This window comes from Amblyomma americanum, chromosome 1, assembly GCF_052857255.1.
Source record: "Amblyomma americanum isolate KBUSLIRL-KWMA chromosome 1, ASM5285725v1, whole genome shotgun sequence".
In the NCBI taxonomy this organism is placed as follows: domain Eukaryota; kingdom Metazoa; phylum Arthropoda; class Arachnida; order Ixodida; family Ixodidae; genus Amblyomma; species Amblyomma americanum.
Genome location: NC_135497.1, coordinates 509,520,697 through 509,538,024, shown reverse-complemented (window position 1 = coordinate 509,538,024; position 17,328 = coordinate 509,520,697). Strand labels below are relative to the sequence as shown.

The window sequence follows — 17,328 nt, the reverse complement described above, 5'->3', positions numbered from 1 at the left end:
CTCAGAAATATGCTACAATTCCTTGTCTGTGCGCTGTGCAGATGCAGATGGTGCCAGCCCTACTGGTTCTACGCTGAACCAAGATTGTTCCCACGCCATTGGCTTCATAATGGTTCAGTGTAAGTGTTAATTCCGCCTGTGGCGCTTAGTTATTATTTGTGCATTGTTGGGTTGCTGGCTTCCCTGTCAGAACTGTGCTGTCACTATATTTTGTTCTTTATATTCTGTGGGCGCAGCTGACCACACATATGCAGGACCAAGCACTGAAGCAAGCGCTTCATCTCTGGAACCTGGCACGGCAGGGGTGGCCGCAACACTGTCAGCGAGTACTGATCTGTCACCAGGAGCTCCGTTCAGCAGTTCGCCTCTTTCTTATGAAGGTTAGCAATTTTACAACGCTTTCGCAATATTGCGCACTTTTTGGTGCTACAGGACTACATGCAGCTATGACTAAACCCGACGTAGCAACTTATTGCTCTTCCGTCGACTCTGTACGTTGCAGGATCTTTCACCAGCCCCATCAATGAAAGGCGGCCACTGCAGAAACTTCGAGCCAAGCTCAGGCAGCTGCGTAACCGCGACAAGAGGCTGCAAGGACTGCTGCTTCAGCGCCGTCGCATGAAGACCACTGCCGAATTGGTAGATAGTCTGCGTGAGCATTTAACACCAGCTGTTGCTGCTTTTGTTGAAGCTCAGTTAAAGATGCACAATGTCAGCAGGTTTGGCCGTCGATGGTGCAGCCAAAAGAAAACCTTTGCTTTATGTTTATACTTCCACAGCCCAAAAGGTTACAGATATTGCAGGAAACTCCTGAAACTTCCATCTGTTAGGTCACTGCAGCTGTGGCTTGCGCGCGTACCATTGAGGGTTGGATTTTATCCTGAAGTTTTTGATTTGATCGAGAAACGGGCAGCGTCTTTTCCACGGCAAGACAGGGCTTGCACCATAATTTTTGATGAAATGCATGTTTCAAAGGAGCTGTCGTACAATCCAGTGTCGGACAGATTTGAAGGCCTTGAAGAGTACAGTGCAGCACAAGGTCCAAATCTTGCAAACAAGGCGCTTGTGTTCATGGCCAAAGGAATATGTACGCCGTGGAAGCAGCCTCTTGGCTACTTCTTTGCAGATAAGGCAGCGCCTGCAACTGTTCTCTATGACCTCCTCTTCAAATGCCACAAAATGTTGGTTGGAGCTGGATTGCAGCCTGTGGCTGTGGTTTTTGATCAGGGGAACCAAAATGTTTCTCTGTTTTCGAAACTTGTGACCCCTGAAAAGCCGTACTTAAGTGTGAATGGTGAACCGCTTTTCTTTATTTTTGATCCACCGCATTTGCTCAAGTGCTTGCGCAATATGCTCTTCAAGTATGACTTCAGGGTAGGCAGTGACACAATTAAAAGCTCGTACATACGACAGGCTTATGAGAAGGATCGAGAAATGCAAATTCGGTCCATCCCAAAGTTGAGTGCCCGGCACTTTAATTTAACTTTTGCTTCGAAGATGTCTGTGAAACTCGCAGCACAGGTATTCAGCAATCATTGCGCTGCTGCATTGTGCTCATTGGTAACATCCCAACAGTTGCCATCAGAGGCTATCCACACAGCCAGATTTGTTGAGAGGATTGATAGACTCTTTGACAGTCTAAATACTTCACAGAAGCGGGGAAAGTCTCCGTATGCATCTGCGATTTGTGCAGGATCTGTGCATGAAGAGTTTTTGGAAGAGTGTATTGCAGTTTTCGAAAACATCGAAGTTCTAGGCTGTGCGCGGCAGCCTCTTTGCATCCGTGGCTTCTGCCAAACTATGAGGGCTGTGCTGCTGTTATGGAACCACCTGGCCTCTCGCTATGGTTTGACATACCTCCTTACCAGGCACCTGAACCAGGATGCACTTGAAAACACCTTTTCTATTGTTAGGTCGAAATCTGGATCAAACAGCAACTCGTCTTGCCGGCAGTTTCAAGCAGCATTTAGGCATCTTTTAGTTAACAACCTTTTCAAACTGTCGGAAAGCAGCAACTGTGCTGAAGACATGTCTAGCCTTCTAGCCACTCTCCCAATTTGTTTATCTAAGTCTGCTCCTTCTCTCTGTACAGCTGCCACATCTTTGCCAGTTGCAGTAGAAGTTTTGCCATATGATTATCAGTCTCCAATACTAGAGAACAACATTGTCTATTTTGCTGGCTGGCTTGCCTACAAGTTTATGAATGATCACAGGTGTGTTACAGGGCCACATACGTGCGAGGTGAGGCTAGAAAATGCCACCTTTGCCAATCAGAGCCAAGTTCTCTTGTACTTAAGTGTCAAAAATCCTGGAGAAGGTGACTTTGGGAGCCTGTCAGTTCCTACACCCTCGTTTGTAGCTTTCATCAATGCTTGTGAGCAGGTTTTTGTCGCATCTAGTGCCAATATTGTGGGAAAAGAACAAGTAGGGCATGATCTGTGCATGTTGCTTCATGCCAAGGTAGAAAAATCGCTGACTGTGTGTGGTGATGACGTTTATGATGGTTTGTTTGCCCTGTTCGTCAGGGTGAGGCTGCATTGGCTTGCACGCAGAAAAAATCTTGAACTGCACAGTCAAACTACTAAACGGAAAGCCACGAAGCAAGCACTGAGGCTAAGCAAATGAAAAGGATGCAATTCCCGAGCTGTTGGCTGAATATTTTGTGAAGTTGCAGGCTATTATGCAGCCTTTGCAACAAATCAGCTTAGTCTGGTTTAACGGTTGCAAAGGGTTTTTTTTCTGGTTCACAGCCTGGTTTTATTCTTTTATTTTTTACTTGTGTATTTGGATTTGCTAGGATGTGACGTGGTTGCTCACAGGGGCAATGGTTTAACAATGTAGCATCTTTCATCGTTCATTCCACTATGTCGCTCTTTTAGGGTACTTTTATGCCATGTACAGCCTGTTCAAGTGTCACCTATGTACTTGTGCAATATTGTCAGATAAAACGCCATACCGATAAAGCGAATGCCTCTGAAAGGAGACTTTCTAGGCAATGGATTAACCTAGTTTCCGTGGCGCTGGGATTAATTTTTCCACCTGCTCGCCCCCCCTGCAGTTCCGTGCTGGCAGGTATAATGAAATCAACCATTGTCATCATAACTACCACTCGGCACCACTGGCTACCAGGCCACCTTTTAGCAGGCTAGTTGCATCTCAGAGTTTTTAGTAGGATCTTTGTCAGCGCAACGAACAGAACAGCGCTGGACTTTTATCTGGCTATATTGTAGCGTACAGTACACTGATTACATGCTTTACTGCCCCGTGAATGTCCTTGCACTTCACTGTACGCTGTACTTCATGTGTACTTTTGTTGACGTAAAATTACTTCAAATTTATCCGGCTAACGACTAGAAGTACTCTGGAGATGGTACGCCGGCTCAATGTATGGTATTTGCTCCTACGTTGAGCACGTTTGAGGGTGCTAAAGCTGGCTTTAACATTGCCTTGCAGATGTAAACGCACCTGCTATATTCTTTCAGCTGAAGAAATTAAATGTGAAGAATAATCCCAGTGTGCTCTATGGTCTGTGTTGATGCGCCTACTTATGTCATGTTATGTTTGCTTCAATTGAAGCTGTCGTAGCATTGTTTTCTATACTTTTCAATTTCCTGACAACGTTCGTGGCACTTCAGGGCTTTTTCCTATCTGCACTGTGACTATTGAGATGATTAGCCAACTTAAACAATACTGCTTGTGCTGCCTGTGACATCTATTTTTTGTTTGTGTGCCAAGAGTGTGCTTTGTGACTGTATTTGTTTGGTTGCTGCAATAAACAATGAATATGAAACTATGAAAACCATACTTGCCGTACACTCTATTGCGAACTGTGCACTTGAGCCAGTGTTTTGTGCATCATACCTTGCTGTACTCAAAAGCTCTCAAAAGTACTTGCACCAGTATTTGCTTTGCACTACGAATCATGCATGCTTCGCCAGTGTCTGGAAGTGTTTCTGCCTTTCTATGCTGCCCCTCCTTTACCAGTCACTTTCATTGCGTTCCCAATCAAGGTTTCCCAATTGCACATTAACAAGGCCATAACTAGCAGGAACTCGAGCACATTTGACTGGCAAAGGTTGGGGCGCGCTGAAAGGCAGCAACCTTCGAGAGATACGGGCTCGAAAACGCGGTTTCTACAGAAAGACCGCTTTATAATTCGCGCCAAAAGCATACGTATGCGTGCCGTCATTCTACGTCACGTTTGCGTAGTTTGCCCCCCAAAATCCAGGGGGCGCTGGAGTGCCCATGAGCCGCCATTTTTTGGACCAATGGGCGTCTATGGAGCCTTCGCTACCAGTATACATCTACCTTGTTGCGTGCGCAAGCTCACTGCATATACGTCGAACTAAAAGTGTCTATTCTTGAAAGTGCTCGCTGGAACACCCGGTATATAGGTATACCTGCCCTGCACAGGTGAATAGCCTGCCGCAAGACAGACAGACAGACAGACAGACAGACACAGACAGACAGACAGACACAGACAGACAGACAGACAGACAGACAGACAGACAGACAGACAGACAGACAGACAGACAGACAGACAGACAGACAGACAGACAGACAGACAGACAGACAGACAGACAGACAGACAGGCCGAGATAAGCACAAACATACAACGGTTAAATGCCGGGAATAGCCACTATAATTGCTAGCGCACTAAACAGTGAAATTAATCAAGCCACGACCGCAGCGGTGTCCGAGTGGTTGAGCATCCGCCTCGGTGTTCGATACCCAGTGCCGCCGGGTACCCACCGGTGATACAATGGGTACAAGCTTTCCCCTGGTCTGGTGCTCGGCTTATTTAGGGTGAAATGCTTGGGAAATGGGTCTTTGACACCACCTTGATGAATCGAAAATACCATGTGCCATGGCGCTCTTTGGCCTCAGATTCCATTGCGCCATAAAAATTAATCATCACCATAATAAAACCACGTTGCAGGAACAGTCGTCTTAAGGGTGCTCCCTGCAGCATCGCCCTTCCTGAAAAAGCCCTCTTTCGGCAAGGCAGTCAGCGGCAGTCCCTCCGTTTCGGCGATAAGCTTGCATCGCCATGCTGTGTCAGCGCCCTGTCTTCTCCCAGTTTTGGAACGAAGGCATGCAACAGTTCTCCCATGCATAATTTTGCATGGGCCATCGCAGGACGGTGCCTGAGGGCCTTTTTGTTGCAGAGGGACACTCGGGGTGTCGTAAAAAGCATTTTATTGTTTTTTATTGTCTGAATTGTCTTAAACGAAAACTAACACCTCAGTATCCTGGATTTTGCGCAAATGAAATTTCAGCCAAACATCTGTGATGCACAGAATTTCGTGGCGTTGATGGCAGAGCACATTCGAAGGGCTTAGAAAGAGATCGCAGAAAGAGATAACGTGGTCGCCAAAAGCAGAGAAAACCGCAACGTCGTCCCGCTCACCCAGTCCGTGGACATGGCGAGCATCGGAATAAAGCGATGTGGCTCCAACAGTACCGAGAAGTGTGAAGGGCTCATAACATGGGAGACAGGGAGTCTGCACTCGACGATAGATTATGCGCTTATGTCACATGGGATGTACAATAAATTAGGGGTAATGAGCATAGCTGAAAATGGTTCCAGAAGTCTAGGTGGTGACCACAAACGTATTAAGCTGAGTTTCAGAAGAGAAACCAATGTAGGACTGAAGCGAGGTGAACAATCAGAGGGGAATTTTTACTCGGAAAAGCAATTGGAAGCAGCAGAAAAAACAAATTGAGAAAGTATTTTTTTAAGATAATGACACAGAATGAACTTATGCCAAATTAACTCGATTACTTGAGCTAGAGCTACCTAAGGTACGAGTCAAGCCAAAAAGGAAAAGCCACAAACCCAAGAGTTGGTGGGATGAGGAGCTCAAGAACGCGATAGAGAAACGTCAGGAAGCGTCCAGGGAGCACAAATATTTCAAGAAGAGGGGGGAACCAAAAGCTGAAGTAGACAGAAAATGGGATACCTTCATTAAGTGTAGAAGGGAAGCATCCTATTTGATCAATGAGAAAATTAGAAGAAAGGGTGCCCACTGGATGACAGAAGTAAATAAAAAGGATAGAAAAGCAGCTCACACATTCTGGAAACATCTAAATACAATTAGTAATAAGACTAGGCTAGAGCAAATGTTTATTGTTACAGAACAGGGTATTCGACTAGAAGGGAATGAAGCAATGAAACACATAGGAACAAGGATGACAGAAAAATTTAAAGAACTTGATGTAGGCACATAATTTATCGAAGGAGGATAGTCCGGTTACCGCCATTGCTTCACTTGAGCAAAGAGAGCGGAAAAGGGCAGAGAAGAATATTCGTAGTGACACGCGTCGTCAGGACCACTTGGTATTCCGATTATGTTAATAAAGAGGCTAGGACCAAAATCCAAGCAAACATTATTAGAGGTAGTAAGCAAAAAGATAATGGATGGCAATGCCCCCGAATGGCGATTAAGTAAAATGAACATGATATATAAGGGAGAGGGGGACAAAGCTGACATATGCAACTACCGTCCGATAACAGTGCCGTCTGTGGTTTACAGGGTGGTGATGCAGATTATAAAGGACAGATTGCAGGCTTGGGCGTAGAGTGAGGGGGCGCTAGGGGAGCTACAAAATAATCAGTTCCGGAAACAGAGGAGGTTGGAGGACAAATTGTTTTCATTGACGCAGTGTATAGAGATTGCTGAAAAGGAACACAGGCCCCTATGGCTAGAATTTCTAGATATCAGGGAATCCTACGACAACGTTATTCAAGAGAATTTGCGGGACATACTGGGCACATTGGATGCGGAAGATGGAGTAATTAATCTTTTAAAAGATATATATAAATGTAACAGAGTGTTTATAAAATGACAAAAAATGTATCAGGGCCTACAGAGATACAACGGGGGCTTAAGCAAGGATGTCTTCTGTCTCTTTTGTTGTTCATGTTGTACCTGCAAGGGTTAGAGACCAAACTAGAAAGGAGCGGACTAGGCTTCAACGTTTCTTTTTTAAAGCAAGGAGCATGGATTAAACAGTCATTACCGGGACTAATATACGCGGATGATATAGTGCTAATGGCGCTGAAAACAAGGAAGATTTGCAGAAGTTCATAGACATCTGTGGTACAGAGGGAGATATATTAGGTTACAAGTTTAGTAAGGAAAAATCTGCAGTCATGATATTTAATGATGAGGGCGGCAAGCATATAATACAGGAGTTCACGCTAGAAGTTGTGGATGAGTACAAGTATCTTGGGGTGTGGATAAATAACTGTGTTGGGTATCTGACCGAGCATGAAAAATATGTAATGAATAAAGCTAGTAGGAACGCAGCTGTCATGAAAAATAGGGCACTGTGGAATTACAATAGGTTTGAAGTGGTAAGATGGATCTGGAAAGGGGTGATGGTTGCTAGTCTGACTTTCGGATATGCGGTCCTGTGCATGAGACCAGATGTTCAAGCAAGGTTATAAACCAAACAACGCGGCGTAGGGAGGCTAGCTTTGGGAGCACATTGCAATACACCAAATCAGGGGGTGCAGGTTGATATGAGATGGACGTCGTTCGAGAGCAGAGAAGCTAACAGTAAGGTAGCATTTGAGGAGAAATTGTGAAAAATGGGAGAAAAGAAGCGGGTTAGGAGAGATTTCAGATATCTGTACACAAGGAATGTTGACACGAAATGGAGAAAGCGAACTAGAAAATTGACAAGCAAATATCTGGACAGCAGTAGGGGCAAATCAGCAATTATCGGTTAAGGAAAAAGTTAAAAAAGCAGAGAGAGCTCTGTGGAGAATAGGGATGCTGACGAATTCGGCACTGGGAACATACAGGATCTTTAAGCGGGAAATTGCCAAAGAAAATATCTATGATAATTTTAGGGGAAGCTATTTGTTGATTGAGGCCAGGACGGCAGTTTTGCGGACTTATACATATAGCGTCAAGTACCACGAGATAGACACATTGTGCGGTGCCTGTGGAGAGGAGGAGGAGGAGAAAATGGCTGAACACTTGATACTTTTCCGTGAAGGGCTTCACCCTGCAGTGGAATGCAGCGGGGCTGATTAATTCAAAGCATTAGGGTTTAAGGACCGTGGAGGAAAAGTAGATTTTAAGCTGGTAGGAGTAACCAAACGAAGGTTATCTGATTGGCGGCTAAAATCAAGACAAGATTAAAATTACACAAGTCACGGCTAGGTGACTTGAACCACCACCTGATTTAAAGAGTTCAGCCTTATCCGTAAGTCCGTCCATTCGTCCATCCATCCATCCATCCATCCATCCATCCATCCATCCATCCATCCATCCATCCATCCATCCATCCATCCATCCATCCGTCCGCCCGTCCGTCCGTCCGTCCGTCCGTCCATCCATCCATCCATCCATCCATCCATCCATCCATCCATCCATCCATCCATCCATCCATCCATCCATCCATCATGGGGTGAGTAACCTGTTGCGATCAACCAAATTATTTAACTGTCACCTGCCAAGGTGGCAGGGTGGGCGCACTGCCTATCCAGTGTGCGGAACGCACTCAACGTGACAGAGGCCAAGCCGCGTCTACTTTCCCGATACACCGCAGCTTTCTCTCTGTGACCGGGTTGATCAGTAGTTAAATCGCAGCAAATTTTTTTATGGCATTTGTCTTTCTAAATCCATTGCCTGAATCTGCTTGACAGAGTACACATTGGTGCTCCTTACAAAGGATATGGGTGCTCTCGCTTAAACCTGTTTCGCAATGCATTTTGTAAAACTAACGCATGCGGTAAAGAAAGGTGACACTGTTTCGTGCATTTCTGCCGGCACCTCGCTGCCACTCATGCATATCGGCAAACTGCTGCTTCAGTCGTTCGTGATAAAGCTTTGCTGTGGACAAAAAATTCCATCATGAGCTCGTCCTGCGCCAGAAAAGACACGGCACCGTCGTCCTCGGCCGAGGATAAAGACAAAAAAGAAATGCACAAAGAGTTTCACAAACCTTCGACATTTACTGCAACTAAACGCCGACCACACAAAATGAACCAGCCAGAGCAGTTGCTCCAATTTCTTCGGGAATTCGTTTCCTATGGGAATTTCGTTCGTCCTCTTGAGGCCAAAGCAAATTTCCAACGTGCATTTGCAATCGCCAACAGAGAACATGCACAATCCCGTGTGCTCGACGGACGAAACACACTTCAAACACGTCATAATCGGCGCACTCGTCCTTCAATAACAATTAAGAAGAAACGAGGCACCCACATGGAGTAGCAGTAGGCATGCGACGCTGCATGCCACCAGAAACACTCCTAACGCGACGATTTTCCCGTTGTTTACCATGTGTACAGCAGTCGAGAGCTCCACTGCGTGCCGCCATCTTCCCCAACAAATTTCGGCTACATCGCGCCGAAATACACGCGCTTTCGAGGAGCTTGCAGGCCCAGCAACCCCTCCAGTGCACGTAGCCACAGTCGAAAGAGCCCAATTTTTCGAGCCACAGCGCGAAGGGTAATCGCGTTTTCGAAATTATAAAAACTAACATCGCTTTACTAACGACTGGCTACAAAACTCTAATTTCTACTAGGCGCCTAACTCTACTAGATAAAAAGATAATTGTTAAAAATTAGTTATCCAGATTACTACTTAAAACGATTGTCCAGTTTTCCGGTGTCCGCCAAAATTGGTAATGCCATGCCGAAAAAGCCCCATTTTTACGCCAATAAGCCGATTTGTGAAAATATTGGAAAGTGTTCGCTGGAACACCCGGCATATCAGCCACTTTCTCGTGCCGAACTGTGACTGCTGTGAAAGTGGCCGCCTGTGCCAGTCAACCAAGGACGACGGTTCGCTGAGCCCAGCTTCCAAGATGCTACAAAGCGCGAAATTTCTCGCCACAGTGGCTGTTCAACGATTATTCACCCACAACCACGTGCATAACAATAAGTAACGGCGCTAAGATGTGCCGCGATGATGACTTGCGATAGAGATTTACAGATATAACGGCTCCCGCGCCCCAACTCGCAGGCCCAGAGAGCCCGAGAGAAATGCGTGCGCCAAAAGGGCTGCATGCTATAGGCAGAGCGCATATCTCGACAAGAGGCACAAGCCGTGAGATTGCGCTTGCAAGCAGTTCTGCCACCGTTGCCATGATCTTGCCACTTCTGCTTTCGAGCGGGAACACGGGACTTTGCGGCCGGTGTTCGCGCCGCGGGAATGCTTTTCGTGGAAGGGAACTTGACCTTTGCGTTGCCAGCCGCCCCTGTCGGATGGTCGTTTTTCACTATACGCGGCTTCTGAGAAGCCCAACCTCCATGGTGGCACCAGATTCTGCTCCCTGAAAGAATACGGCGAACCAGCTTATCTCTTACGCAGTGTTCCATTTTTGGCTGAGGGACGCACCCAGAAAAGAAAAAAATTCCTGCGTGCAAAATACTGGGCTATTGAAGCGCTAATATTGCGCACGCAGTAGTTATTTTGAGGTTTAACGTAGGCTCGCGTGCACCTTTCTCTCGCGTCGGCATCTGCACGGCCCGCGTGGTGGTTGTAAGCGAGAGCACAGCGTGGTGTCGAATGACTGCGCACCTTATAGCGCTCCTCCAGCGGAAGGGCACTGTGTGGCTGAAGCTCGTTTCGATGAGGCTCGACCGTTATCAAGCGCACCAGTTCCGCCTTCTCCCGCCGCCCGGCTTCGTCACGCACTGAGCAAAAGCAAAGTGTCGCGAACAGCTCGGCCGCGCGATGAGCGCTCAGAGCATCGGTATGGCGTCGCAGAGCAGCGCTCAGAATGTTCGGTACGCCGCCGCGGCTGACCCGTCGGCGCTGGTGAAATCGACAGTTGCGGACGCACGTCACTGCTACGGCGTGGAAGCCTGAATGTGCGTCTGACTCCGTAAACGACGAGAACGCCTCGGCAGTCTGCCCGTTCCGCATGGCGTCCTTGTACCCGGGTGTGGCCCTACTGCGCACCGAGGACGCCGAGAGCGAACCGCCTTTCGACGCTTCTGGGGAGACGGCAAGGCTCATGAAGATCCATGACTTGGCAGAAGAGATGGTGACACGTGAAGCGGCTGGCCACGTGGGCGACTTGACTGCCACGACCGCTGTCGGTGGTGGACTCCGTGGCTCCGGGGCTCCCGCTGCACGTGCCAAGTCAAGCCCGGATGAATCATTCTTGATGACACTGGCAGAATCGTCCCTTATGCCGCTGGCCGATGCGGCGGACAGCTCGGTTCGCGCCTCTGTCCAGAAGACTTCGGCGACAGAGAGTCCGACTTCAAGGGAGGCGTCATCGGGGAACTCGGCGTTATTGGGCAGCCAAGCGGCCGCCACGTCCGCTGGCGATTCCGCCGAACAGTCTTCCCCGACGGCGATTTCGCAGCAGAGTAGCGGTCGTCGCCGCAAACCTACGCCGCATAAGAGTCCCGGCGCCGAAGACCCCAACATCAAGGGCGCTGTGGTTCATGTGCGGTTGCTGATGGTTCGCGGACAACCTCAGCTCAGGATGGACCATTACTTCAAGTGAGCTGGTTTGTTTCTTGAGCAGATGTACATAGCACTTGCTTCTTCTTTGGACGCTGTAGCGTTCGACGCAAAAGAAAAAAGAAACGCCAAAAGTAATGAAATCTTAATTCAAACATCGGGGATGCTGAGGGCCGTGAACAAAAAGCCTCTGAATGTGCTTGACTAGGCCCACGGCTCCTTATTAGATCACAACAGGACATACAGCAAGAGGTCGCGTTTTTATTTGGTTAGGTGTGCGGAACTGTTAACTAAAAGTATACACACAAATGAAACAATTCACACATGCCAAGCGACAAAGTACAGTTCAGTGACGATACGATTATATGCATGCACAAAAAAAACTGCGCTGCGTAACACTAGGATTTATGAGACTATGGGATGAGACAAACATATGATCAAATGTCTGTTTAATAAATTACAAGGTGAAAAAAATACTAATTCTCTGGAGACGCAGAATACTGGGAAACCTGTAAGTGCAATATAGCAGGCGCAAATAGTGTAAGTTAATTTTTTGGAATGAAAAAAAAACAATCGGCACCATGAACACGCTCAAATTCATCCTCCATCGTGCACACGAGGATTACAAAGCGAACTCTAGGTAAGGCTTGTGCATCGTTTGCAATGTCTTTCGGCGAAATGATAACGTTTTGTTCGGATGTATCGAGAAATGTTTCACCCCGTAGCACCGAATAACCGGTCACGTTGCTGGCATTCCGGTGCACGTTAAAGATCCCCAGGTGGTCGAAAATATTCCGGAGCCCTCCACTACGGCGCCTATTCTTCCTTTCTTCTTTCACTCCCTCCTTTATTCCTTCCCTTACGGCGCGGTTCAGGTGTCCAAAGATATGAGACAGATACTGCGCCATTTCCTTTCCCCAAAAACCAATTACAATTATATATAATTCCGGTGCAGCAAAGGAAACCGAAGGTGCCACTGCTGTCAAGCAGCGGTTGGCGTCCGCCGCTTATAGTACCGCGCTTTCGTTCTGCCGATCTGGACGTCGATCGCGGCGAAGGCTGTCGCGAAGAAAAGCTGCGTCACTAGAACGGACTTTTCTTGTGGGCGCCACTGCTTTGAACCCCGCGCTCTTGCTATTTTTCTGCTCTGACGGCAAGCTCCTCGAGCCCCTGCCGTCGTTCTGCGCTTACGCCTAAAGAACTGCGCTGACTTTAAACAGCGTCGCTTATTGATAACAGAGCAAGGCGTTGATGGGGGTGGGTGAGCGATACTATGCGGTAATTGCGACTAAGCGAAGTGCTGTGCACATGACGCTATGCAACGCTATTGATTATCATTAAGCTGCCTGCATTGCTTGATCGAAAACGGGCCCAAGTCTTGGTCTGCACATAAAGAAAGGTTGTCAGGTTCAAGCTAAAGCCAATGGGTTAGCCAGTGTGTTTTGATTGCGTTACTAATACTTTTTCCCGTCAGCTTTCTCAACCCCAATATACGCAAGTAGGGAACCTTGGTAGTCGCAGTGACTGCTCACCTTTGTTCATTCATGTTGCGTATAAAAATGTGCATTCGCGGTAACTCGTGAGCTGTCTCTGCGCGCTTGCGTGTATTTTCGCGTTGGTCCTCGCTTGTGGTCAGACGAAGGGTCTACTCTGTAAGGTTCGCTGTGAAGGAGCCGTGAGCTCAGTTTCGCTGCAAGATCTGGGCAGCTTATGTCATCACCTCACCACAAGCACTGACCTAGCTTCCGAGTTTAGTTCGCGCTGAGATCACAGCGACTGTTCGAAGCTTGGCGCGCTCAAGCTGGCGAGTGTGTGGCTTATTTCAGCAACATGCAGAGGAGAGGCATTCTGCGGCCAGACTACACCGAACTCAGCGATACCGAGGACGACTTCCAGTTCGTCCGCAGGGACTACGTTGAGCATCAAGGTACAGACCCTTGCGTGTTTTGATCGTGTCGCATGCAGGGCTAGCCAGGCAGGGTCTGAGGGTGTGTTCCGAAACGCTCGGCTCCTTCCTTAGTTTATTCCCACCCGGCGTGTATGCGTGAGACGCCTGCCAGTTCTTACGCGTCGGTAACACTGACTGTCCTGGAAGGAATATCCACCCAATGCATGGGGGGGGGGGGGGGGGGGATAATTTGAGAGGAGAGCTCTCTGAAGCCGACCATCTCTCTACAGGACGAAGTTCAAGATGCAAGATTTTTTAAGTGCATGCTTTCGCAGTTGGTTTCTCACCTGCAGATTTAGAATTTTTAAAGTGATTTTACCGCTTAAAGCTCTGTCGCACATGAGATGGGACGCACGCAGGAGCAGGGCTCCGGAAAAACATTTCGATCGCGCACGCCGCAGATGTTCATGAGGTACCTGTCAGGGGGGCGTTGGGCTGTAAAAAGTTTTTGTTGTAGCGACGCATCGCAGTTTGGAAGCTGAGCACGAGGTGTCTGGATGGAATCCCGACTGCGGTGGCTCCTCTTCATTTGGATGGAGAAGGAATGCAAATACGACGGTATGGACCTCCTTCACCCCGCGACGTCACGAGGATGCGGTGGCGCTGATGTCAGCAGCGACTTTCGCATGGTAGGCAAAACAGGTTCCTGCTGCCCGTGCCTACCGCAGCTGCCTTAGCTATCGGCGACTGTATCATGCCTGCGTACTGCAGAAGCAGCATGTACTGACCAGCTGCGTCACTGTTGGATCCGCGTAGTAGCATAAAAGGAAATTTAAATTAGCCCCGATATGTTTCTAGCAGATAAATACCGCATAAGGAAACTGGCTAACAGGGAATGGGCCGCGGTAGTAAAACGCGAATTCTGGGAGTCGATCGGCACTGCCACTCTATGCACTTAATAGCATGCAAGTTACGGCGTTCGTTCACCTGAACAACAGCATGTTGCGCTCATAACAGTGCAAAGAAAAAAAGCACATATGTAGCTGTGCACGTATTTATCACCTTGAGCCGGTGTGCACGGGGCGCCAGCAAATTCACTCGCCCCCAAGAAATGCATTGTTTTGTTAATAGCACAGCATGTTTAAACGACGCGTTTTATGGCATTTAATATATACCTGGAAATGTTTTTTTTAAATATGACTGACGTAATTATCTGATTCGTGTTGAAAGAAGTATGGTAAGTTCTTGCGCGGTCACGTTGGCATGCTTAGAATAACGTACCTTAAGTGTGCTAAACGCCACATGCTTTTTCATATATTGCATCACGCATGTGTCATGTTTCATGATGTGGTCCATGATCGCGAAGCTTGTTTGGAGAAGCAGGCATGCTACTGACAGACACGTGGCGACATTGAGACGGGACGCGGCGATGAAAAGTGTTTTCGTTATTTATGCATGCGATATGTACCCAATTTTGGTGCAAATATCAAATTCCTACGCTAGTTTCAGTAATTCCTTTTATTTATAGCTATACCTGGTGCAGTTCTGGGTAATTATAATTAACACCGTCGTCAAGTCCCCCCAAGGTCTCAAATAATTGAGTAGATAGTGCGCAGTTTTTTTATGCCAGCATGTACATAAAGCCCTGTTCTGTACGATGACGCGATTAATTCTTTTTCTATATGATCAGTACTTATGCATGCATAGTTACATGAAAACGTTTCTTACAAAAATAACGAACATATATATAGTACTGCACGTGTAGGAAAAAAAAATTAAGCGATTTAATTATTACACTTCTCAATCTCTCACTCGGAAATCGTTTGCGACAAATAGAATCATTCTATTTTCCTGCGTTACGAAATTACGAAGGTGTGAGTGATGCCCAATCGCAGAAAATGTGAAAGGTCAGAAAACGAACCTTAACGTGTATTCCCTCGTTTTTGGCCTCTTCGCTTGCGCTTTGGTCAAAGAAATGGGGCAATGAACTCAAATAAAGCGTCAAAGAAAGCAGAGAAATGACCTCACAATTTTCGAGAACACATCAAGAAAGCGTAGTTTATAAATTTCACAGCTAAAAACAGCGCTTAAGCGAGGCGGAGAATGGGAGACGACGCTGTCCCCACTTTTCGCTCAGCGCGACAGGTACCTGTGTCAGCAGACGGTGAGCGCACGTCTGCTCCGCCGAAAGAACGCCAGCACTTCCCGTCACTACTGTCCCGAAGTAATATCATTCTGGCTATAGCAGAGTGTTAAAAACTTCCTATTTTATTCAATGCCTAGCGTAAAAATCAACGGCAGAAATGCTTTCTGTTCACTAATAACCATATATACAACACACAGTGGCAAACTATTTCTCTGACTACGCCGCACGTGGTCGACGCGAGCTTGTGTAATTCAAGAAATTATTAAGTGGAAAACATCAACCATTACTGTGATTCGCAGAAACTGGAAACGCGCCTACAAGGCTTGAAAACACGCGCTCAACACCTATCCGCGACGCCACTCCCCGACCTTTTGCCTACCACGAGCGCGCTAGCGACTGCAGCGCCACCTCGTTTGTTTACAAACATGCAGGAGGTCTATAACGTGCGATGCGAGTGCATGTTGAAGAAGAAAACTCAGTGCTCTCCCAAGGCTTCCACTATGTCGTCCCACACAGCCAACGTCTACCTTCGGGACGCTATAAACCCACATTCCATACGATGTCATGAAAGCTTGTTCGCTGCCCTCGCGATGGCTCAGTGGTTATGGCGCTCGGCTGCCGACCCGAAAGACGCGAGTTCGATCAAGGCCGCGGTAGGCGAAATGCTAGTGGCCCGTGTACTGTGCGATATCAGTACACGTTAAGGAACCCCAGGTAGTAGAAATTATCCGGAGCCCTCCAATACGGCGTCCTTCACAGCTTTAGGACACTAAACCCCCATAAAGCAAACTGTAAACCAAATGCTCTCTGATTCTTGCTGCCCTCTCTACCTCAGCGTTACAGCCATGATGATCGCTCTAACATAAAGCCCACGCATTTTGCTGACTTAACCCCTCCCCTAGGACCCTGACACATGTGAGCCGCCACAGCTCTCCTATTTTGCTCTTAAATGGGCACTGTGACACTCTGCTAACCTTTGCTCTCCAAAACATTGTGCTGTGCCGATATCAGTTCAGTAATTATGACAGAAGTCAGCACACTAGAACTGGAGCTAGTAATTTCATATAATTAAAAGTAGGAAGGAAAGCATTGCGTCTCGGAGGGATTCCCTTGCCATTTTCCTCTCCCAGTGTCAAAGGTGGGCGGCTACATTCGAAACAGCGCCCGCCGTTGACGTATTACGGTCGCCTCTCCAGGACAGCCCCAAACTGCGCCCTTCGGCGTCGTCGTTTCCAAACAGCAAGCACGTGCGTTGCTTGCCGAAACCAAGCAGACGCTCTCGTCTCCTTGTGACCTCTGCCCTGTCATCTCAATGAGCTTCCCGACCTGAAACATCTTGAAGCAAACTCCCAGGACTCGGTGAGGCGGTCGAAGCAACAGCCTGCATTCGGAATCGCTTGTGGAGGTTGTACATTGGGCACACAGAAAGCAGGGTCGGCGTCCCGCAGAATGTCCGGTATTGACAGTAGAGTTCAGAGCGGGTCTTCCTGTTCAGTAGGCTTGGGCTGCTCGCCAAAGTGCTCATGAAAGGCCTGTACGCGGGGTACATTGCAAGCTGCCAGCACTCGTCGTAGTTCAATCCTAGAAGGCCCCAGTGAGCTGGCAGCTGACAAGTGCCTTCGTGTTCGTGCATCAAATTATGTAGAACAAAAAAGGCGTATTCGACACAAAGCGTCGTGACAGCTCTGTGGCTTTGGCATTCGGCTGTTGATCCCAAGGTCAAGGGTTCCATCCCGCTGCATTTTGATGGAGGCTAAATACAAAAACTCCTGTGTGCTGATGAGAGACTGAGGGCACTACGAAGAAACGCGGAAAAGTCTTGCCGTCGATCCGGGTCTTTAGAATCGTGTCGTGAG

The 17,328-nt window shown here is 47.7% G+C and overlaps 1 pseudogene; it reads left to right on the top strand.

Annotated features, from left to right (window-relative positions):
• The first annotated feature begins 7,114 nt into the window (after positions 1-7,114).
• LOC144106726 (uncharacterized) lies at positions 7,115-8,156 on the top strand (annotated as a pseudogene).
• The last annotated feature ends 9,172 nt before the right edge of the window (positions 8,157-17,328 follow it).